Source organism: Drosophila suzukii, chromosome 3 (genome assembly GCF_043229965.1).
Source record: "Drosophila suzukii chromosome 3, CBGP_Dsuzu_IsoJpt1.0, whole genome shotgun sequence".
Lineage (NCBI taxonomy): Eukaryota > Metazoa > Arthropoda > Insecta > Diptera > Drosophilidae > Drosophila > Drosophila suzukii.
In genome coordinates this window covers 80,812,903-80,829,887 of record NC_092082.1, presented here as the reverse complement: position 1 = coordinate 80,829,887, position 16,985 = coordinate 80,812,903, and the positions used below count along the sequence as shown (strand labels likewise).

At 40.3% G+C, this 16,985-nt stretch overlaps 1 protein-coding gene and 1 long non-coding RNA gene across 7 annotated transcripts in view; one reads left to right on the top strand and one right to left on the bottom strand.

Annotated features, from left to right (window-relative positions):
* The window catches only part of beat-VI (beaten path VI), a 69,638-nt gene extending 55,083 nt beyond the window's left edge, over positions 1 to 14,555 (bottom strand). For all 3 annotated transcript variants that reach the window (XM_065866400.2, XM_036817602.3, XM_065866401.2), the window contains exon 1: positions 13,873 to 14,555. The gene's annotated coding sequence lies outside the window, so the exon portion shown is untranslated. The remainder of the gene's footprint in view (positions 1 to 13,872) is intronic.
* The window catches only part of LOC118877714 (uncharacterized), a 119,679-nt gene that overhangs the window by 41,272 nt on the left and 61,422 nt on the right, over positions 1 to 16,985 (top strand). The gene's annotated exons all lie outside the window — the stretch shown is intronic.

Below are 16,985 nucleotides of genomic sequence, written 5' to 3'. Positions count from 1 at the left end.
AATATGTTTCCATTAATCTGATTTATTGGCTATTGCCACTATGAAGTGGCAAATACTTCAAGGGCTTGGAGTATTTAGGTACTTATGCAAAGTTATTGGTAAACAAATGCAAAAATAAATGAACAATATTTCTTAAGAGTTTTAGGAATTTTAGCCCCCTTTTAAGTAAATATTAAAAAGTTATGGGTAATGATTATGAAATATTGAAGTGTGTTTATTGAATGTTGATATAAAAACAACTCAAAGGAAAGCAATTTAAAATTCTCGAAAATGAATTTTCATTAAAATGTAAAGACCATTTAAAATGAATAAAAATTTCTTGCTCTGGCTAATGGTCTTTGCAAAAGTTTTCAATTTTTTTTAGTGAGTGTTTACTGTGGTTTGAAGGGCCTAAAGTTTTTATATACACTCGATAGCATTTTGAGATTCGGCCTCGTAAAATATATTTGCCTGCTGTCTGATTGCCAATGCAAACAATTCCATATGCTGTCCATGTTCCTATTTGCTTTGCCGATTCGAGTTCTTCTTTTTTTTCAATTTTTGTTTGTTCATTTTGCACTCTCAACTTCGAACCCTCAACCTCCCTCGGTTTTCACTCACACGCGCCCAGCTGACGCAGCGCAAATCAATCAAATCAAAGTGGAGTTGTTTGATTCATTGTCGGCGCTGCTGGCTGGGTTTTCCGGTTTTGCGGTGGCGGCTGGAAGAAAATCAGAAGAAAATGCAATACAATGAAGAACAAATAGGGGCGCAGACAAAGAGCAAACACACGCACGCTCACTCAAACTCACATAATACAAAGTGGCATAAACTAACTAAATAACAGTAACAATAACTTAAGTGTATTTGTGTATTAGTGAGGAGGGGCATCGCTTGCTCTCTGGCTATCTGGATTTTCCCCTGATTTTTCCCTCGAACACCCACCCCACTTTTCCGGGCCGCTTCTTACACTTTTTCCTGAGACTTTGGGGCGACTGTTGCAAAGTTTTTATTTATACACACGTTCCGTGTGCAGCAACTCCAATGACTACGTTTCGTTTCATTCGTTCCATTCGTTTGTTTGTTTGTTTGTTTATTTGTCATTTGCTTTGTTCCGTGCGCTGGCAATCTATGCCACAGCGGCCATGCCCCTAAATTGACTGCCCAGCCAGCCGGCATTCGCACACTGAGCAAAAAAACAGAAGGAATCTAAGACATATTATTTAATTAGGGAAAAAACAGGGGAAAAATATCAAAACACAAATTTTTTATTAAAATATTGAAAATTTAAAATAAAAAATTAAATGTAAGGTTTTTATTTTTAATTAGGAAGTCAATTCTTGAACAGTACATTTAATAACAAGATCATTTTTAATATATAGAGTTCATATTCAGGTTACTACAAAATTAGGTATCAATTTATAAATCATTACCATTTTATGCAGCCATTTGCAATCAAAATTAAATACATTTGTAAGACTAATCTAAGTCCCATTTTTCAGCTTTGTTACTATGTTATTATATATTTAATGCAATTTATTTTAAACATAAATCTAAGAAAGACTAAGACTTATAACCTAGAATCAAGAAAATCCCACTTTAGGTCATGCCTATTTGGTAAGATATTTTTTGTAGCATACTTATTAGGGCATGAATTAGAAAATTAGTTTTTCTAATTTATAGGTGGCTTTTTCTATCTGTATCGTGGAATGGGTGGATAAAACACAGAAAAAGAAATCCCGTACAATTGTTGAAGCTCACGTACCGCATACCCCCTACACACACACTACTCACAGCCCTACTGCCGGACCACACATGTCGTATACGTAACGTGGCATATCTCTCACACAGCCCCTGGGCCAAGGGGGTTCCCCTACTGGTTTGCGTTTGCAATCAGCCGCAGTGAGTGGCCGCGCGGCCAGGCGACAAGTGCCCACACAGCTGGACACACGGATACATGGGGATACACGGGGAGTCACACACAAGTTTCGATACTTTTAATTATTGCGTACATGACCGTAACGATGTAGCCGGACTTTAGAGAAGATGCCTCCAGGCCCTGGCAGCCCTAGCAGATGGAGAAGCCCGGACTCGTTTAGTGCACGTATTAATCAGTGAGAGGACTGTGAAGTTTTTCGGTTCTGGTGGTGGCATCCCCCTAGTTTTCCGACTTTCTACCTTTTGGCCAAAGTCAGGCCAACAACTTTGCTTCATTAAAAATCAGTGAACGTTTCATATTTTGAAGAACGTGACACTACGTGTACGAAATCACAAAGGCCGATAAGAAGTTCTTGGGCGTGGCTAAGGTATTCATGGGTATGCCAAGGGATCCTGGGATCATAATGGAACCACCGCAGCCAGATGCTCAGTGGCCAAACTGATTGACGCATAAACAGACAATTAAGTGTAAAAGGCAGTTTCAATTGTTTGACAATCCCCCGCCAAATGGATTTCCTCGCACGCATTACGAATCAAATTTGTGAAAATTTAATTTCTGGCTCGCTTTCATGGGTCGCCAGATCCTTAGAACGTGTATTTGTGTGAGTTCGTGCCGGGGATACACATACCAAAAATGTGAGTGGGTGTGGGTGAGAGTTCCGGACATGTGGGGCACGTCCCTAGATTTGTTTACTTTGTAGCCAGAGGAACGGAAAGGAACGCAACGGAACAGAGCGGAGCATAAATAAATTTTCTATAAATTCTTGCACGGCATTTCATTTACCATGTGCTCGCTGCTCGCTGTCCAAAAATGCCAGCGCAGTCAGTCAGCAAATGGAGCTCCTTCAAAGGATTCGGTTGAGGACTCGGATTCGGATTCAGTTTGGGGAAGTGGATCCGGGACTCGAAACTCGAGGAGCAGGAACAGCGGCTCTGGCTTATTTATTTATTCATTCGCTGGGGTCCCCCGCCGCTCCTCCTTTGTCTCTGTAAGCCAGCTGCGATGTGTGTTTGCTTGCCATTTTCTGTATGAAAGGATTTTGCACAATTTAACAAACAAACGAACACACACAGGAGACGCAAAGAATCGGCCCAAAAGGAACACAGCACGCACTGTCTTGCTGCTCATAAAGTTGACCCGAATTCATGCTAAACTTGTCCTCCTCCGGCCGTTGTGTGCAAATAAATAAAGCAACAAGATGTGGATCTCTTGATTGGATAATGGCGAATTGTGAATGCCCTTATCGCTTAGGCCAAGGGTTATCTAAAGAGCAGTCATGCCAAAATAATTGGATAACCAACACAAAACCATGAGAAAGTATAACCAACATCCCAGTGAAATGTCAAATAATTTGTCCACCATTAAAAATATTTTAAATGTATAATAAATAAAATACAATATAATAAAAAACCATGGCATATTATACTAAAATAAATATTTATTTTAATGTCAAGTTATAAATCTTAGAATTTACCATAACTTCTTATGATCTTAAAAGGCAGTACAAATTACAAATGGTTTTCGTAATTTGTATTCATAAGCATATTTTCCAATCGCTTTTCTTGATTTATATTCATGGATGCAGCAAATTTCGACATTTATTGACAATTCAAAAATATATTTCTCATCCCTAACATTTTCCCCCTGTGCATATATCAATCAGAGACCTCTGGGTCAACCCTGATGACAAAATTCCTATGCCCTGGCAACCCCTACAAATCGCTTCCGTTTGTGCGAGGGTGCCAAAAGGACTTAGACCAGGGCATTAGAAACAACAACAAATGATGGTTAGGCGTTGAACGTATGTATATATATTTTTTGGGGTACGCCGGTATGCGATTTAGGGCATTCAATACGTTTTATCTGTGCAAGCAACACTCGTGCTCAAGAAATTGCAAAACCAAAATAAATAAGATTCGATTTATGTCGTGAGCCCCGTAACCAAAAAGGGGGTGAAAAGGCTCTTCAGCAGCTGAACATCCGTGTTTATTTATAGACGCTCAAATAGTTCGTCGAACAACCTCCGCCGGAAGACCCCAAAAAGCAAACCCCGGGACTTTTATCACTCACACAAAAGTTTCCATTTTCGCATTTTCAGGCCGCAAAATTTGTATTTGCGCTGCGGATTTGTGCTTTGTGTTCGCCGTGTGGTAGCAAATTTTTAATGAATTTACAGGGACACAGAAACTGAACCGTAACGAAACGAAACGAAAGGGCCCAAAGTGGCATTCCGTTCGGATTCCGGGATTCTCTCATTTGTTATTCAAAACACATTCGGCAAATATTGATACCCCCGTAAATTGTTTAAAATGCGCAATATCCAACGTCAATAGAAGACAAATTGTGAACTAAAAGCGTAAAACGCAAATCACGCAGCTTTTAAAACTTTGTCCCCGGCGCCATGCGGCGTATACTTGATTATTGGCAATCAGCCATAGTTTGGCAACTGCCACGTTTCGGGGCGGCGGCTTTGGGGTCCACCAATTGTATAATTAAGCCCCGATCCTACTCTCCAGCTAATTATAATTGATGCCTCAGCCAATACCGATTTTTAGTTAAAAGTTTTGGAAACTACACACCCACGAAATGCCACAAGAAATGATTAATTATGGTCTAAAAGTTGCACGTTAAAGGGATGAATTTTGCTTTTGACTTTTCACTTTTAATAGCTTCAGCCAGGCACTAATGGCGTTTCTAAAAACGCCTGCAAGCTAGTCGGATATCGTTTTTTAACGCAGCAACCATATACCTACATACATACATATATATATATATATACTTGTAGTTTGGAAAATCCCTTGAAGCCATTCGACATGCCAGGGAAAAGTTTTTCGATTATCTAAGATACTCTCTCTCGTTCAGTGCACGAGGAATTTTGTTAGAACAGCATTGTTTTGCCTGAGGATAATTTAGTCATTTTTGTTATTGTTTGCAAGTCGGAAAACATAGAGTTTTAATTGAAAATCTTTGACTGTACATGCGAACTGAAGCCGATGCGAAATACCAAATGCCGAAAACCGAAAGCTGACTACCACTTTTGCCAGTTGCAACATAGATTCCAAGGGATGGTAGAGGGCAGAGGGGCTAAACTTTGATTGATTTATCTGTCAATATGCAGGAGGCAGCAGAAAGCCAACAATGCTTCGAATGCACAAAACATACCGAAAGGCAAAGCCTGTGAATGGCACAAGAAAAGGCAGGCAGCCACAATCCAAAAATTGCAATTGTTAACTCTACTGAATTTACATGTATTCTCTTTCTGTTTTTGAACCGCCCAGACCTTTTTGGGCTTAGTCTGGGCCAGGATTCGATTCCCTATTGCCCCCCTCCATTCACTGTCACTTATTGCTCGCTTTAACCCAAAAGTCCAGACCCCTTATGCAATATATTTGTGCTACTCCTCTTTTTTCTGGCCAAGTCATGTACAAATATATACCCGATCGAAAGCCTTTGAGGAGCTCGACTCGGCTCGGCGTAATGATGACCACAGTTCACTTAAAAGTCATATGCTTCGATTGCGTAGAGAACATGCACTTGCACATGCACATGCAACACCCATAAACTTGCCACATTTGCATAAAATGCCCTGATGCCTCAAAAAGCATCTGGAGTACATAGCATAGCTCAGCAGCCAGTCCGTAAAAGTCTCCTGGCACAAATCGTATTTCACCAATAAATTGAGGAAATGTTTAGCTACGTTCCAGCTCCGCTTTCTCCTTTCTCCGTTCTCCGCTCTCTCCGTCTCCTTTCTCTACGGCTATCTTTCTCCGGGTGTACGTTCCGGTTTATGGTCCCATGTTTGCCGTAGTTCAAAAGCAATGACTTGATTTTTGATTTTACCCCAAAAATTGCTTGTTATTTTTGTTCTGCATTGCAAACGTACGTAGTTTTATACCATGTCCCACACGGCGTGTGCGCAATGTCTTTTGACCGGCCAGCAAAGGCATATTTTCAAGCCGTCTTCTGCCTTCTGCCTGCCATCTGCATATTTGCCATTGGAAAATTCACCAGAAATTGGTAACAAAATGTTGAGTAATCACTTTCGTACATGAATCAACTTTCGGCTTGTCGATGGACAGCCTCTCAATGGAATCTGTTAATCCCACAATCACGTCTAATAAAATCCCCCATTTAATGCTTTTCTAATTAATTTTAAATAAGACTAGCTCGTTTTGGACATTAAAGAAAAGCCCCAAAGCGTGCTGATAAAACGTGGCCCAAATAGTTTTAGTGGCTGAGATAGAAATGCGTGTGTCTGGCCTTCGATTAATTCATTATGCCACGGCATACAGAGTGTTTCCCCAGTATCCCTAGTTTCCCGAGAGTTTGCCAGCTTTCCCGCCAACAACGACAACTGTCAATGTCCTAGTTAAGGGCTTAAATGTGGCATTAGGCGTCGATTTAACACGACCCCGTCTACCATTCAGCTGTTTCATCCTGGCCACTCGAAGTTTTGGGGGCGTTAAGAGGGCCTAAAAGGGCTTCAGGCCAGGCTCAGGGTTCAGGACTCGGAAACTTATGAATACACACACACACAGACAGGGAGCCCAATTCAAGGATGTGAGAGCCACTGTCACAGCGCTGATAAAATGTGAAGCGGATTAGGAACAGCTCCTTTCAGCCGCCGCACCGTGGCACAATCAGTAAATGGCACTTGATTCACTGCGCAAGTGGAATTTTTGATAACTTTGCCAAGAGGAAAAGTTGGTCAAAAGTTGGCTGTCGCTTTAATGCGTATAAATGCTTATCTGGCAACGAGTATATGACTAGATGACGATGGCTTTGCTGCCACTGCGAGTCTCAAAGCCATCTTAAATCCACTGAAGGCATTGGCTTTCTTTGCTACCAGCTACCAGCTTTCAGCTTTACTTTTCTTTTTCTTTCTCTTTTCTGCGTTTTTTTTTTTTGTTTTCCGAAGTTGGCAAAGTTTTCAGCTTGAACATTTGCGCCTCGAAGCGCCGCACAAACACACACATATCTATACATAATTCAGTAAGGACTCTAACAACACGTCACACAAATGTCGCCAAAGGCAAGTCTCAATGCAAGCCATCCATCTTGGGGGCAATGGTCGTGGTCCGCTGCACAATTGAATTATTACATCGGGTGGAGCAGACGTTTGGCCATTTGGTACTCGATTTGGTCACTTAACCAGCCAACAAGGAGCAGCAGGAGCAGCACATCAGCAGCAACAACAACAGCAAGGATATCATCTGCCGCACAAGGACATGCACACTCATTTGCACCCATGTTTGTTTGCTCTCCGTCGATGCGAAAGATGGGATATGGGATATCATCGACTGCTCAGTGGGATACGAACTCGTAAATAAATGCAAAACGATAAATTTCATTGCTCTTTTGTTCGGTTCAATATTTTATTTTCATAAAGTCAAAGCTTTAATTGATTTATATGCACCAAATACGGTTCAAAGCTAAATAGAACCAAAAAGTCTGAAACATGTACTCGAAAAAAATATGAAGTTCATAAAAAAACAAATTTCACATTCATTTTAATTATCTTTGACTTTTTGTTTTTTTATATCCACTGAGACTAGCTATCTAAAATAGAGTAAATTATTATTTGAAACCGAAACAAATATGACAACTTGTTTAAAATTTAAAATTTTATCACCAAAAATTCGTGTATATTGCAGTGTTTGATTTTTTTTATTCTTTTCTTTTGGACAGCTTCTTTGTTAATTGATTTATAGGCCACAAAAACGGTTTATAGCAAATTAAAATCAAAAAGTCTAAAAAATTTGACCTTTTTTTTAAATGTTAGCAAAAGCAAACTCTACATCCTTTTAATTAACTTTCAACAAAACAAAACCAACAATTCTAAAACACCTACTGTAAAAATGTCAAATTAATGAAAAAATTTACGATTGTAATTTTACCTACTTTTAAATTTAGTTAAATTTTATTAATATTGGTATACCTACTAATGTATTATATGTTTTAAAAATTTCTCAAGATAAACTAGTTTTTCCAACTTTTTCTGTGTACTTTTGTGTAACCTAGATGGCCGGCCTGTGTTGCCTTTGGCTCAGTGACCCATTCGCATCCTAGTTGACCTTCAGTCTGGGCCTTTATTTGATGACGGCTTGCTGTTGGTCCTGTCGTTGCCGATGTTGTCAACGATGTTTTTTGTATTTTATTTTTGCTCCTGCTCTCTCCTTCAGCTGTGTATTCGACTGCGAACAGCAAATTAAAACAATTTTAACAGCTACTTTCGATGTCGTTTGTCGACGTCTACGTTTGCTCCATAAATAAAACATGTCCACTTGTTATTGCTGCCCTCGACAGACGTTCCTTTGGCCTATCCATGTGTTTCTAGCCCAGCCTGCAGCCCATGATTGTTATTGGGAATTCTATTTCTATTGGGAGATTGGCATTGGCATCGGCATCGGCATCGCCTTTGTTATTGAACTATTTACATTTGTTGCTGCAGGCCTTCTGCTAATTTACGACCCTCTCCCGGGCATCAATGAGCCTTAAAGCAGCCGGCAAATTGTTGTTCATAAATAAATATGCCGAACATAAATCCCTGTGCTATAAATAAGCGTGAGCCGGGCGTCAAGCAATTTATAGGCATTGATTTTCCGGCTCCTCGCTCCGGCGACTCCAAAATGTACCCCCGTTTTACCCCCCGAAAAAGTGACAAAAGTCTTTTTGGGGTGAACCCCCAGAAAAGTGAAAGTGAAACTTTTGCCTTGAGGTCGGGGGTCAGCCGCAGCACGTTGCTCCTGTTGTCCAACTGACACTTATTAGATAAGTTTTGGTGAGAAGCTTTGGCTTCTTCACCGGTACATCATTTCGCCATTTGCCAAAAGGCCAACAAAGACGACTTCAATTTTAATTGCACGCTTATCTGGGGCCAAAAATAAAATGCGAATGCCACTAGAGGCCTCTGTCCAAAATCCCCAGCTAAGCCGGTCCAATAAGACTTTTTATTGTCTTAGCCGGGCATTTAAATTGATCAAAAATGTTGCAAGAAAAACCAGTGGAAAACCGAGAAACCTGGAGGAGTCTCTTGGCTGCCTGACGATTTCATTCAATCTATAAGTAATTTCTTGGCCATTTTTATCACACAGCCAGGAGGAAGACGTCGGCCTTGCTGAGGCGATGAGCTGAGACCACCCACGTGATTTGAATATTTTTCCAATAAACTTCAACAGCTTTTCAACAGTTCGAGTGGGGTAGTCCAAAGGCCTGATCCTGCTGCTGCTGCTCCTGCTTCTCCCATCCAGTTTTCATTTACATATTGGATTTAAATGCCCTGGAATAGGACCTGTTTCCTTCCTTCCCGCCTTGTCCATGTCCAGCTGAGTGTTTTTCCTGCTCGGCTTTGGCTTTGTGTCAGAGGACCACGAAAAAAAAAATAAAGGAAAAGAGAACAGAACAGAAAGGAACCGAACGGCCTAAGCTTAATCGAATTTGCCGCAAATTGGCAATAAATTTTAATTTTGAAAGCGATTCCCCAGCGCTGATTGAAGTTAATCAAAGCGTGGCCGCAATTTAAGGGCTGAAAGTAGGACTCCATTTGGCCAGAATGCATTGCAGTTCATGCACTCCATTGTCCCGTTTCTATCCGGTTCTCAGGGCAATGCACTTCGCAGGCTGCAGCCCAAAATCCCATTCAATTTGCAGGTGGAAGCGCGGACGCTCCAAGCAAAAACTTAGCAGCAAACAAGTTGCAAAGAGCAGGAGGCAAAAACAAGGCTTATTTACCTTGGTCAGGAAGGGTTTTTTTCTGGCTCCTCGGAGGCAAAGCCAGCCCAAGCAGCAGTAGCAGCTTTTGAAACTACTTCATCAATTTCATTCAGCACAACGGCGCCGCTTTTTTCCTCAGCTCTCCGCTATCCTCTATCCTTTATTTTGTTGTTTCTAGTTTTTTTCAGGAGCCCATAATCAACTTAAAAGGCATTTGCAACAAGAAAAAACAGCTACTGGAATAGCTGGGTACACCGCAAAAAATATTAATTAGTTTCTTAAAAATCGTAGGCTGATCGGAGTAATCCCTTACGACCAATTTCCTATAAAGAAGGGAGTGTATGTATGTTCCACAAAATTTCTAAATTGCCGATAAACCTACACAGAAAAATATGTTTGGTGAATAGGTTTTAAAAAAAAATTTTAAGCTATTTATAAGATAAATCTCTTGCTCCCAAATACTCCTAAGTTGGCAAATAATGGTTATACACTAACATCAAAAAGTTAAAAATAAGTCTTTAAGGTTAAAGAATATTTTATGCTTCTCAAAACTTAATAGTTTATATTCAGCCTATCTATAAGGGGTTTCTAAAATTATATTTAAAATATAAAAACTAGTACCCCAAATAATAGATCCTTTTTCTTGTATTTTTCCTTTCATAGCTCTAAAATGTTTTTTTTTTGTAAAAGTAATATTTTTTGCAGTGTATGTTTAGACCATAGTGAAATAATGTTGTAGTTGTGAATATAGCTGTTGCCGGTCGCTAGTTGTTGGTTGTTGGTTGCTAGACTGCCAGAGGTATTGGCATCGCCATTACGATGCCAGCGATTACGCCCACTTTTGGGCCAGAACGCCCTATGTTTCGGCCCTGGCTTGTCGCCTGTCTGTCGCTATCCTTCGAGCCTTTTCCATTTGCCACGGAAACGGATTTGACGAGGCATGCAGCACTCGCAGAAGCAGCGTTTTGACACTAATTTCATTTGGTAGCGACAGTTTTTGTGGCCAACATTGGAAACAAAGGAGCCCGGCAACAGTTAAAGGTTGAGAACACGTCGGCAATGGGTACTCCAAATGAGTTGTAACTCCACTGCATTACGTTTACATTTAATTTGCTAGCTGTTCAGCTAAATAAAAACAAAACGACTGACTGTCGAAAGTTTTACAAAGTATTTATTTATTTTGCACGCAGCCGAGTTAAGTGAAAACTGTAAATGGTTTCTAGCGCTCGGCGGTTAAGACAACCGAGCAAACAGACGCTGATGGTTGCCTCTTGTTTCCTTTCATTTAGCCAAGTTCTCAAGTGCCGCCTGCAGTTTACTCTTTTTTGCAAGGCTCCCTAAGGACTAGGAAATCAACAAAACGGAACCGAAATAATGAAGTAAATTCAAGGATGGCAAACGAAAAATCTGATATTTGAGCACTGTTTTCTTTTACAATGTTTACTGTAGGTACACGTAGATATGTAAAAGGTTTGGAATTCAATGTTTTATTTTGATCTGGAATATTTTGCTTTCGCTAAATTGAATTTTATCTCATTTTCTACATCTCTATTTTTATCGAATAACCTACATATCTCTATGCCTGCAGCAAACGGCATGTGGAATAAATTATTTTGGTTTTTATCTCATTTTCTTTCTGAATTTTTCGCTGAAATTCTTTCAGATTTTTACTCTGAAATTCTTTCAATGTTTACTAATTTAATTTTACTAGTTTAATTTCCTATTGGTTACTAAATTCTATTTTCCGCTGATCTAAATTTGACTGAATTCTATTTCATTTAAACTTTAAATACTTCAATATATGTATTTTATTTCAAACTTAATGAAATAGAATTTTCAATTTCAAATAACGAAAATATAGAAATATCTACAACAAAATCTATAACAGTTTTGGTTGTATTATTGCCATTTTAATAATATCTTCTTCTATATCCATAAGTATTAGTTTTTACTATAATTTATTTAGCTCCATTTGCCACCTGTCTTCGATTTTCCCGCCCTGGTCACCCCTTCCATTTTTCTACCTGGCACTGCCAACATTTTCCCACCTAAGCCATCCTCTTGAGCTGAAATAACCGTTTCAACTTTGACTCCGCTGCTCGAACAGGATTGCTATATGGGTCTGGTGCTCTCAATCTGACAATCGCATTGGAAATGCGTGTGCGCCACGCTTTAATGCGAAATTCTGATTGCGCTCGAATGGCTTCATTTATTTTCGCCACCAACGACCAGAAAAAAACCAAAAAAAATTGCAAAAACAGCGAGGGAAACAAACAAAAAGGCAAGGAAGGAAAACTGCGAAAAAAGCGCAAAGGAAAAACAAACCCGACAGTTGTACATAATATTTCACTTATGCATGTGCGCCCCCTCAGAGCCTGTGAGCAAAGTGAAATGAATGAACGAATGAATGAGTGGCATGCGTAGCGCTAGAAAATTTGTTATAGCAATTTGAACTGTCAACGGGAAACCGAAAAAGTAAATTAAGAAACATTTGAAATTTAATTCACTTGCCAGGCCCAGTCCTTCCGGGGACTATTGCCCCTATGGGGGAATATACATATAGGTGTATATATATATATATTCCTACGGAGCGTATGCACATTAGAGCGCTCGTGAGTGGCAGCATCATAGTCGCAGAGCATACCTGTCTGCCAGGTGACACCTCCACTTGCCACTTGAGCAACGTAACACAGCAACGCCGAGAACAACTGACAGACGCAACACACACACACACTCAAACCCCCACACTCACACAAGTGCACAGGGAAAAAATCCAGGGATAAATTCGAGATCAAATGGGGAGATTTTAAAACAAAAGAACAAAAGAGTTCGGCGTCCCATACTGCAGTTGCGTTTTCGTTATACTCTTCAACTGGAACCTAAGTACCTAAAAGCATATAGCATTTTTACTTTTAGACATTTTGCATTCTTCAATTTATACAAAAAATATTTTGGATATTCGGATGCGGACTTTATTATTTTATAACCTTTAATAATAAACGTCTGTTCCTTTTTAAATAACCTCCTGCTTTAGACTAAAACAATTTTTAATAGATGTTATTACTATACCATTTTATCCTTATATAGAAGTTTTAGATCGAATCACATCATTATACCAATAGTTAGTGCTCGTAAGATCAGTTTATAAAGTAAGATCAAAATGAAGTAACCTTTTTAAAAATTATTTTCCGAAATGAGTTTCTGAAATTTATGCTTTAGAAGGTACAAAAATTATTATAATATGTTAGATCAAATTTATAAATATTTACAAAAACATGGTTGAATATAATTTTGTACTGATTTGTATTTTTATTTTTTCCTATCAAGTTTCAAATACTCCAAAAAATTTGTTTGCTTCTGACTTTTCAAAATATTTTAATGGCAAAGATCTTAAGCTGCAATCCCCTTAATTTTCTCGGTGCACAGACATTTTGGAGACCTGCAAAATTAGGCGAGTGTCACGAATTTAAAATAACTTTTAATTCATTCTTGATGAACATATGCAAACGTTGTTGCTAGAGCCCGAGTGCCACACGGCATATGAGTGCGGCTGGGAAATGAGCCCCCAGTGCGAATGTGAATGTGAATGGGGATGAGTGTGTGAATGTGCGGTTGCCACGCCTCTTGAGTGCCACATAACTCGGGCTGAGCATAAACAACCGCACTCGCATAAATGTTCGTTAAACTCAACCCGACTCAGACAGAAATGTGGCCGCTTCTACCCCCTCCCCACCTGAGCCACATAATTATTTAGTTTCCAGTTGGACGGAAGCTGTGCACACACAGCTACTTGGGTAAATAGACGGGGGTATCGGATACCCTGTCTTCGATTGTCATAAATCAACATGGAACCGGGCAACTAGGGGTACCCCAGATCGGAGTCTCGGGGTCTGGGGGTCTGGCGGCCCCGTAATGTCAACCGATTGTTGGGCGTTGGCATATGTTCGCTCCGCTGACCAAATGCCCAAGGCCTCGGGACAGGTGCAAGTTTGAGCGACCCACTTAACGGAAAAATTCAAATTTCTGTTTGCAGTTGCCGAACTTTCCAGTTCACTTGCCAGGGGAAATAAGCGAAAAGGTATAACCCATGGCAAAATAAAAAGTTAGCGTAAATTATGCGCCAACGTGCGCGGCCCTAATAAAAACAGAAAAAAGATAGAAAACCCAACAGAAAGAAAACAAAAAGCGATGGTAGTGCATTGAACTGCTACCAGTACATGATGTGATGCGGGGATACCAACCTTATAGCGAATACTTCTGTGCCCTTTCAGCACTTTCAGCTCCAAACCAGCTGGCGGTATTATGTAGTTGTTGTGGTTTCTGGTCTCCCCTTGCCGGTTTTATGCTTTCTAATCCACGCACGTTTTGCTTTTAATATTTATTTTGCGCTTTTTCACACTTTGGTTGCACACTGAGACACACTCTGGCACTCACTCAGACATCAAAGGATAATCGGGAGGCAGGAGGAGGCTCTGGTCTGGAGGTCCTGGGGTTCTTCTGATTATCGATGAACCCCACCACGCTCCGGGGATGCGGATGGCGGATGGTTTGCGGAGGCGGATGCGGATTGCGGATTGGTTTTTGTTATGCACGGCGGGCGGCGCGCACAGTTCATCAATGCAAATTGCCACTGAACCACGAACCGCGTTATCGGCGGCTTATCTTTGCCCCCCCAATTGCGGGCATGCCGGTCTCTTGTTTATATAGATTAATATTTTCTATTTCTAATTTCCCAACGAAATATTCCAATTCCCCAGTTATTTATTATATGTATGTATATATAGAGGAAGCGCACTGGAGCGTTGGACAAATGTTATTTAATTATTGTTGTTGTTTACTTTTGGGCCAAGCCAGCTTTTCCCAGTGGGAGCGTTATAACACCGTTACACTAACCGACCCGCACGAAGGACCTTTTTCAACTGATTCGCACTCGCAGTCGGCTCGTCAAGCCGAAGTCCTTTTTCGTTTCGAGCAGAAAAACCCGATCTTCAAGCCCCTCGTGTTTGTGGAACTTATGTGCTTCGGGTTTTTCGGATCCCAAACGTTTGGGAAAAGGACCAAAGGACCTCTTGTGGATGCTGTGTGCCAAGTCCAAAGCGTTCCGCCTCTTCTGATAAGAGGCTGCAATGGTTTTTTGTACCCCGCGCGCATTGACAACAATTTATTTTTTGCACGTTGCTCGCATTTAAATGTTTTTGCTTATTGTCTTCCGTCTCTCTCGCTGGGAAATTGTGTGTGTGTACGTACTTTTTTAATCACTTAAAAATGTATGTGCCTTCTTTTTCTGTTTTTTTTTTCTTTTTTTTTGTCAACACGTGCGTGTCAAATGCCACCAAAGGGTTAAACGTCAAAATAAAGAGAAAGGGGGCCAGAAGACACACGCTGGCTGGCAATTTGTTGCCAAGTTTATTACAGTGACAAACAGGCCAGGTCCGAAAACGAACTGCACGCGCTAAAGACGTCACGCAGCGATATGCAATGCCAAAGTTAATGGCTATAATCCCGAACGAGTTGGCCAAGTTGGGAGGCGGCGGAGCAGCCGTTTCTTTTTACGAGTGCGTAATAAGAAAGCGTGAGACGTGCCAAAAGGACGTGATGCCACAAAAACCGGAGAAGTCTACTCTCTCTTCCAGTTTTTTAAAATTAAGCATGCAACCCATCCTAATCCTGGCCAAATTAAAAACACTATCCTGGCCCAAAGAGAGAGTGAGAGAGAGAGAGAGGAAAGAGCCGCCAAAAAAAAGAAAGAGAGAGCTCGTCGGCCGGGTTAAGAGCCTCACTAGGTTAGTGGGCCAGCAACTTAAGCCAGCAATTAAATTCGCAGGACACCAACATCCGCCAAGGTGTTATCCTGCTGCATTAGTGCACTTGAACAGCTGCTTTTGAAACCATTTGAAACTCTCTTGAGCTGAAAGTCTCTTCGACTTTGCTAAGTATTTTTCAATTAAAATGTCGGCGAAACTTGCACGCATGATGAGCACAAAAGTTTTTCATTGTCAGCGCCTAAAAGCATGCTATATACAATGGCAGCCCAAAACTTTGGCCCTGGCATAGCGAATCGTCTCGCAGGAGCAAAAACCAGACAAGTCTCGACGGGCGCCCATCAATCTTCTCTCTCATGTCCCCTAGGATAACACATAATGTTGGTATTTCTGCAACTTCCGATTCGCCTTTTTTCCTACGACTGCCAGCGACACATATTTAAATCGGACAGAAATCGGGGGACTTGAATCGGCTTCCGGACGCTTAGGCCATTGAAAAATTAACTTGTCCGCCAACTGGCGCCAGTAAATAAGCATGGTTTCGGCTTTTAAGGGCTAATATGCACTAAAAAAAAATAATAGCAAAAAATATAAAACGTTTTCCGTAATTAGATAGGGTAAACTTTAAGAAACAGATTGCTTTAAAGATAAGCTTTAAGATAAGGTATGCAAACGTGAGAAAAAAAAGAAAACATTTTAACATTGTCTGTAAGACAAGGTTTTAGTACCAAAAAGTTTTTAAAAATCCATGTTTAAAATATAGTTTTTATAAAACGAAAGTATATTTTAACATTTTAAACAATCCTGCACCCAGAAAAAAATCCGTTCGAAACGTTCAAAAATCAAGACCAAACGTTGTCAAAAAGTGCGTGAGCCCGTTTGTTGACAGTTCATGAACGGTCGTTCGTAAAATGTGACCGAAACTTTAGGGTCGGGTTACGAACGAATGGTGTCAGTTTAAGAACATTTCGGGCTTAACCTAAGAACATAAAAATCTAAAAAAAAACGAGGTTCGTGTACACGCTAGACTTTCTGGACGCCTGGTAGAGATTTATTTAATTTCCCACCTTATGTTTTGTTATTTATTGCTAGAATTCAATGTATTTTGGATATTTTGCTGAAGACAAAGAGTTTATTAATAAATAGAAGTACATATAAACATTAGAAATAATATTTTAATAAAACTTACAATTCACAACCGTCTTCTTGCGGACTCGAACCTGTGCTACCATGTGTCGGAGGCGGACGCTCTAGCAGCTGGACCACCAAGCGAATTTTTCGAGTGCGGACAATCGGGACACTAGACCTACATACATGTTTTTATGAGCGATGTTGATAATTTATCGATTTCGATAGACTTTAACGCGTCTATCGCAGCTTTTTCATGAACGGCGTTCGATATCTGAGAACATTTTTCGCAATTTGGAACCAAGTTGTTCGTCGGTAGAAATTGTTACCAACACCGTTCGATTTTCGTGAACAAACGTTCGAAATGTGAGAACTAAAAATGGAGAACGGATTGTTCGCATTTCATGAAAAATGTTCTTGATTTTTTTCGTTCTTTTTTTTCTGGGTGTGAAAACCTAAGCTTC